We start from the raw sequence: 8,583 nt of genomic DNA, 5'->3' as shown, positions 1-8,583 counted from the left end.
TAAGCTCTTCCATATGTGCACTAAAAAGTATTGTATTATTATCAATTGTGATCATAAGACAACCGCAACTACTAATTATTTAAGTATAACAAAATTAGAAATGACTTAGTCAATGTAAACCTCCACCTCTGCACAATTATTTAGGATATACCAATGACATATATCAATCTCCTTCTCCATGTCAATATATTTTGCTGCTCCAATCGGTCTCAACTTGTGAGAAAAAACTGACAATCCACCATCGTTCACAATGTCATTATTTCTCTCTTCTCTATTGAATTGGGTTTCAATATCACTCAAATATATTGAATAAATTGTCAAGCATTCATTAGCAATGTATGCCTCAGCGATTGAACCCTTTGGACGAGCTCTATTTCGAACATATTTCTTAAGATGTCCCAAAAACCTATTAAGAGTTAAAAATGAATTGTTATTGTTTAATCTATTGAAAAATGTAGAGAACTTATAATTATAGTATCTTACCACTCAATACGAAACATCCATCTAACTTGGACTATACCTCTAAGAATGGCCTCTGATGGTAAATGAACAGCTAGATGGACCATTACATCAAATAATGCCGATGGAAAAATCATTTCAAGTTTACAAAGTATTCAAAGTATTGAAATGACTTACCCAAAAAAAAAAAAAAAAAAAAAATGATATCTCCTTGCAGCTTCTTAACTTCCTCCACCTTTAATGTCTTACAACATAGTTGTTTAAAAAAATTTCCCAACTCGACTAAGGTAGAAGAGATATCCTTTTGTAAGCACCCTCGAATGCTAATAGGGAGTAAACTTTGTAAAAAGACATTAAAATCATGGTTTTTTAATCCTGATATTTTTCCATCGTTCACATTTACACACCTAGAGATATAAGAAGCATACCCATATGCAAACTTCACCAATTTTAAGAATTCATAAAATTCTTGCTTCTCCCTCTTAGATAGTGTGTAACATGCTGTTGGAAATGTATAACTCTCATCACTAGTTTTCACTAAATGTAGCTCTCTTCTAATGTTCATGTCCTCCAAATCTTGCCTCACCTTGGCTGTGTCTTTATTTTTCCCATTCATGCTCAACAATGTGCCCAAGATATTGTCACATATATTTTCTCAATGTGCATAACATCTAAGTTATGCCTCAACTTTATTGTATGCCAACAAGGCAATTAAAAAATAACACTTTTTTTTGTCCAATTTAACTCTTCAGTTGAGCGCTTTCTCTTTTTGTTATTTAGGTGTTTTCCAAAAGTTTTTGCCTCTCAAATTCTCTAGTTGGTGTTATACATAATCTCTGGATAGCTTCTTGGGTGAACTTCTTACTATCTCACCAACTATATTTTTTGGTAAAAACCTAAGACGTCCCATATAACATATTTTGCTTCTTAATTTTTTGGGAAGATGTGTCCTCATTAAAAATCGAACATGCAATGTATCCTTTCGTCATCCTTCTAGACACAGTACCATAAGCGAGAAAATCATGTATCGACCACAAAATGGCAGCATACATCTGAAAAATTTGTCCACTTGATGCATCATATGTATCTACGCCAATATTCCATAATTCTTTTAATTCATCCACAAGAGATTGCATATACACATCAAAGTCTCTCCCTGGAGCATGAGGCCCTAGAATTAACAATGACATCTGATGCGTGCCGAACGCAACCAAAAATTAAATTACTTTACTCACAACTTGTAATCACAGTAAGTACAGGTCGATCAACAGAGACTAGCTAATTAGATTACCCAACTTAATATCACAATGAATTAATGAAATAAAAAATGGGGAAATTTTACTTCGAAAATTAATTGACACAAGAGTAATTACTACTAACAAGAATTAAGTAAAGAGAATTTAATAAAAAATGATTTTGACTTAAGAAAATTAAATTACCCACGGTTGCAAACTGATCATTGACTTCTAATATATATTATTTTTTAATTGAATATTTAACCAAAGATTATCAAGAAGCTAGACAATATTTATCTTCCCCAAGTGCATTAATCTGAGTCCAGCACACAAATTAATTTTTATCAATAAACCACTTGGTATTACGCAATCCCTATGAATTTATTGATAGCATTACGAATTAGGAAGTAGTTAAAGATGAATAACAATTGAACAAGCGTCAAATTATTTAATTCATTCCATGTTTCTTTTAAACAATCAACAAAAGCTTGGATCACAATTGTTTTACTTAATTACTACTCTAACTGAATATTATAACAATTACGGATTACAAATTCAGTTTAGCAATTAATCACACAATCAATCAATTAACAGACCTCTTTAATCAATTAAATCATGCAACCATAATAAATAAAACAAAGAAACACATATATACGAATAGAAGAATAACTAAGATTAAGAACAAAGTATCACAATTATGCTAACAAAATTGGAGTTTCCTTGAATCGAACTAAAGAATTTAGCTCGACGTGATGAGATGAAAGGCACAAAGAAAAGGAAAAAAAAAATTTGCGTTCTGTCTCCAACCTCTAAAACCCTAGCAGCCTAAAAATTCTATCTTATATTTCAAAGAAACATATAAAAGCCTCCCTTTAAAAGCCAACTCCTAAAATTAAGGCAAATAACTAAAGCCTTTTAGGAAAACACTTCTTTATCTCTCTTCAAACCTGCCCTTAATTTGTGCAAGTGAAATTCCAGTTCATACACATGAATTTCCAGCCCTCCAGACTTGTATTAAACTCCCTCTTGAAGTTGGACCAAGTCTTTATATGAGCCATACAAAAATAATCTAAATCAGCTAAGGATTGAAGCTTCTAGGCTAAAGTCGTAACTTCCAGGCCAGTTTTGGATAGGACAATGAGCTTTTTGGACTTCGGCCCTTTCACAAGAATTGTATTTCAGGATGTTTAATTCAATTTGGGCTTTTTAATCCTCTCATTTGAGTTTTGGAAGCTCCAATTATGCCCTTTTAAAGCTCCAGTGGTCGAACAGAAATCCTACTCCAATTAGGATTTGATTTCAGTTTTCAGCTCTAACTTTACACAACAATTGGAGGCCCAAACAAAGTCATCTCTGGACGTGCCATCCCAACTTGGAAAGCTTAAGATGTCTATTTTGACTTCATAGATGGTCCAAAAACCAAACTGTAACTCCAAGTCCATCAAAAATTTGCAAACAGCCTAAAATATCCAAAAGTAAAAATGCTGGAAACTTCTGATTTTAAATATATTTTACTAACTCTTAACCACAAATGTCTTATACATAAAAATCATCACAAATAGGCACCATAAGATATTAAACATGCCAAATAAACTAAATGCAAGGATAATAAAAATATAAAATTATAAGTCTATCAACATCATATGGAAAATTTCTTTCATACATCTCTAAGGTGGTACGTTATATGGCATGAGAATAACCGGCCACATGCTATAAGAGTTACTTATATTTCCAAATGGATTGAATCCATCAGTTGTTGGGCCAAGACGTACATTTCAAAAGTCTTGCGCAAACCATGAGAAATCCTTATCTAAATCTTTCCATACCTGAGAATAAGCTGGATGTCTCAAAATTCCATCATCTACTATTCCATCCGTATGCCACTTCATTTCTATAGCTGTTTTTCTTTACATAAATAAACTTTGAAGCCTCAACTTTAAGGGGACGTATCGCAAATTTTTATGAGAAATTTTCTTGCCTCCCCCATCATCTATTTTCCATCTAGAAGTACCACACTTAGGACAATATTCATGACACTCATATTTTTTTTTTCCAAAATAAGGCACAATCATACTTGCATGCATGTATAGAGATATAACCTAAACCCAAATCACGCAACATGTTTTTTGTTTTGTAATAAGATTTTGGATGTTTCTCACCAATTGGTTTCACTTGTTTAAGTAAATCAAGCAACATGTCAAATGATTTGTTGGTCCATTTGTTATACATCTTCAAATTAAGCAACTTTACTGTGAAGGCCAATGTTGTAAAATTTGAACAACTTGGATACAACTCTTGTTGAGCTTCCCTCAACAACTTTTCAAAACTCGTATATGAATGCCTTGTTGCCTCACTATGAACATCACCACGAGGACCACTTCCCATACAATGATCTCTTAAATTCTCAAAGTCATTTGACATCTCCTGGATCCCACCATCCTCTCCCTCATTATTATGCGTTCCATGATAGTCCTCGTCATCACAACCATTAGGATGAGAAGGAGAACCAATATCAAAATTAGAGTGCTCACCATGATAGATTCATCTAATGTACTAGGTATCAATCCCTCGAATAAGTAGGTGATCGCAAACAACATTTTGCCTTTGGATGTACAATTCAGACAATCTATACATGGACATCTAATATCACATTATCCACCTAAATTGTTCTCCACAAATTTCAAAAAAGATCTTCTCCTTCCGCATATCTTTTTGACCATTTTTTTTTCCTTCATACAAGTCTTATCCATGATTTAATAACTGGTGACAAAAATATAACCACTTACCAAAATAATCACATCAACTAAATTGAACATGATCATATCAACTCAATTTAGAGACGAACAAGTATGGAAAATAAAGATTAAGAACTCGCCTAACAAAAGACTAAAAAAGGTAGACAGCCATAAGAATGGATCGTGGGAGCTAAAGAGTCGTCAGACATAACTGAAAAGGTCGGATATGTGAAATAGAAGTCAAACTGTCACCAAGGATCATTGTGGAATTACAGTTGTTATAATAAATGTATGTAAGATATGTTAATTTTCAATGATCAAATTATTTTATTCAATGCATAAATAATATTATTTGTTTGTGAACTTACTAAAAACTTCAGAACCTGTTGGGTTGGGTTGGGTGTATATATATATTTTTTATATATATTAAGTGTATTTAGTAAATATATTAGGTTGGGTTGGGTGTATTTAGTAATTGGGTTGGGTTACAACCTATGAATTAAAGAAACTATTTATAATGAGATAAATTATAGTTCCATTTTTTAAATACTAACGTAAATTAAAATTTTACATTAATCAAATAAAGTTACACTAACTAATATAAACACAATAGTAAAGTTCTAGTTCAAACCAGAATGCCAAATTCGATACAAAGAAGACACTAATCTTAAACAAATTTAATTGGAAAACACCTTGAATAATGCAAGTAATTCTAGAAAATAATATTTTTTCACTCAAACCTGCAAGATAAAAAACAAAATAAAGATAATAAAATGAATAAAGAATAAAGAATAATTATATTGTATTGAAAAATTAGGACTTATTTCATGGACTTGTTTATCACTCACAAGTAGCATGTAGCATAAACCTCAAATCTCATAGCCTCAATGCAAACCCGCAAGCAACGAATATAAGAACCACCATTTAATGATCAAGTCAATGCCCAAATATCAAAAGAAAAATGTTATCCTCGTAAAGACTTATATAAAAAAGGTTATAAAGAGAAGAAAAAAACAAAGAAAAAACGAAAAAAGAGGGAGAGAGAGAGAAAAAAAAAATCATGAAGATCAAGGGTAATAATTGACTTTGTATGCCCCATTTGTATTTGTCTTTGTAAAACTAGTACTTCTCATATAAAAAACATAAGTTATAGAAAAACAAATAAAATGAACACCATCACAATAGCAACCCTTGTCAATTCAAATCTCAAAAACACAAAATCATTAATTCTAACCAAAATCCATCTTCATTTTCAACCCAAGATAACAATTCCAAAAGCAATTCATTTATATCCACATGGAATTTATGTTGTTCCTGATCTCTAAACAAATCATTATCAGGGTGAAGTCTACACCCAGTCCAAATCTGATAGCATTCTTTCTCCACAAAGGGCATCAAATACTGCACCAAACATCAAGTAGCAATCATAATCTTTGGTATGAACAATAAAACCGAGAAATTCATATCTTATATCTAAGAAATTGTACACATTGTGCTAATCTCCTCAATACTTTTCCATGCCGCCCTACTGCTTTCTCTTGAACAATGTATGTCATGAACATCCTCCTCCACTTGCTTCACACTTCTAGCAATAAATTTTAACAAAAATGAGAATGTAACATTTACAAATTCAGATTTATAAATTCAATAGTAAAAACTATACATTACCTAGCAGCTGCAGATTCTTCAAAATCCTGTAGAAAATAACACATAAAAATGAATTACCTAAGTTTTGAACAATAAAAATAAAACCACTTTATTAAACAAGAACTTAATAAACAAAGAAAAACCCAAGAACCATGACAAAAACTCAAAATCCCCTAAAAAAATTAATGGAGAAAAGAAAATAACAAGTTGAAAATTGAAATAGTTCAATATTTCCGTAAACAATCAATTAAAGACAAAAGCAAATCCTGCAAAATCAGTTTAGCTAAAATAAGAACCCCAGAAAACAAGCGACTAAATAAGAAACATGATTTAGTTGTAAAGGTGAAGCAAAGAGCGAAATGAAGAGAAAAAGGAAAACAACGGCCCGTTTAGAGCATGTTGAGATCCTCAAAGGTACCCACCACACCTTCCTGCCATTTTAGCCGATCCTCATTTGCCATCTACACTTAATTTTCAATTTTTTATCTTGGGTTTCAATCAATTTCAGAGCAGGAGATCAAGATTCACCAGCAAGCAAGTTTGAGTTTTGTTTCAAATGAAATATAAAAGGCATTAGGTGTTTTTACATTTACCTAGAACTAATAATATTTCCATCCTAATTCGCTTTCCAAATTTAGTCCGTAAAAATGTATATTTCACAATTGAGGACAGAATCATATTGCGTCCCTAATAAGTTTTCCAAATTTTGTACAATTAGAGACAAAAAATTTCGTCCCAAAAAAAATGTTTTTAGCTACAAAATTTTTCATCCAAAAATAATAAATCTCATCCGATAATGAGATTTCCCTTCATATGGCCCAAAAAATCAATTGTTGGTGCAGGTTGGAAATATAATGCTAAACGTTTTTTAATGAAATTACAATTTTATCCTCTAAAATGACCATTCTGGGCGAAACTAAATTCGTCCCTAAATTAAAAGTTTGTTGTAGTGTTATATAACAATAACATGACAATATAAGAAGAGTAAACAACATGCTCCCACCCAAGGTTTAGCAAAATAGTAAGTTCCCACCCTGGTTTCATAAATTTCAGATTCCCACTCTTAAATTAACCAAAAATCGTTTAATGGAACATTTAAAGGATAAAATAGTCATTTATACTACATTAAATCTGAAATTAAAATTAAAATTACAAAATAACCCTTCACATCTCAAAGAGTAAAGTGGCTGGGTGGTAGCTTTGGGTGAGGAATTTTGTCAAACAGGTGGTGTGCGGGTTGGCTATGGGAAGGTTGGAAATGATTGGGAGTCGAGGACGACCAGGTAATTACACACAACAACAATCAGTAGGGAGCTACAATCAAATATCACACTCATTTATCCAGTCAATTGACCGAGACAACTCCATTAGTTGCCTCCTTCGTTGCTCAAGGTCTGACTATGGTTCCCTTGCTTCTCTGAATCGGAATTTCTGGTCCTTGATTCGGAGTGGGGAGTGGTATAAGCTGAGGAGGCTGAATGGTGGTGATTGAGCATTGGCCTTATTTTTCTTGTCATTTACTTGAAGGGGAGGCCTTTGATCCGATTTTATGCATTTGCCAAGGATGGCTTCAAATAAATGCTTCATGTGTTCTGATAAGGAATCTTTGGCAGTGGGCACTGAATTACTTGTGTTTGGTAGGGAGCTAACGTCCTAACATATATCCCATGTTATATATATGTATAGTATTTTGACAAATTCATGGTCTTCGGGGATGAGAATGAATTCTCCAAGGTGTTTGTTTGGCTCTGCTAGCCTTGGAGAGAGAGCAATTTTGGTTGGTGGATGTGATTTGGAGGGAAACATTTTGAGCTCTGCTAAGATGTATAATTCTGAGACTCAAACTTGGAAGATATTGCCCAACATAAATAAACCAAGGAAGATGTGTTCTGGGCTATTCATGGATGGGAAATTTTATGTTATTGGAGGAATTGGAGGACCTGATTCAAAGCTTTCTACGTATGGAGAAGAGTTTGATTTCGAGACGGAAACTTGGACTAAAATTCCTAACATGTCTCCTGCCCGTGCTGCTGCTACAAGGGAAAATGATAGGCCTGCATCTGGTGAGGCAGGGCCCTTGGTTGCAGTAGTAAGTAATGAACTGTATGCTGCTGATTATGCTGACATGGAGGTGTGCAAGTATGACAAGGAGAGGAAATTGTGGTTTACAGTGGGAAGATTGCCTGAAAGGGCAAACTCATTGAATGGTTGGGGTTTGGCGTGGCTGGGTGGCAGTGGTTGGGTGGCAGCAGTGGCTAGGTGGTGGTGGTGGCAGTGGCAGTGGCAGTGGTACTGGCAGTGACGGGATGGTTGGAGATGGAGATGATATGAATATCGAAGAAGAGACTGTTATTGAAATAAATCTGAAAGGAAGATATTATTTTTCTAATTCTAGTAATTTGAGGATTAAAAAATAATTTATTAATTTATTGGTCGAGAGTAGTAGGAGTGTTCGGTTCTGGGTATCCTGCACTTTTTAAAGGAACCGAAACCGACGATTCCTTGAA

At 33.4% G+C, this 8,583-nt stretch overlaps 1 pseudogene; it reads left to right on the top strand.

The window, feature by feature from the left end:
* The first annotated feature begins 7,319 nt into the window (after positions 1 to 7,319).
* On the top strand, positions 7,320 to 8,378 carry LOC116114085 (annotated as a pseudogene).
* The last annotated feature ends 205 nt before the right edge of the window (positions 8,379 to 8,583 follow it).

Source organism: Pistacia vera, unplaced genomic scaffold, assembly GCF_008641045.1.
Source record: "Pistacia vera cultivar Batoury unplaced genomic scaffold, PisVer_v2 Contig70, whole genome shotgun sequence".
Lineage (NCBI taxonomy): Eukaryota > Viridiplantae > Streptophyta > Magnoliopsida > Sapindales > Anacardiaceae > Pistacia > Pistacia vera.
Note: the sequence above shows the minus strand (reverse complement) of the source record. Positions and strands in the feature narration are given on the sequence as shown.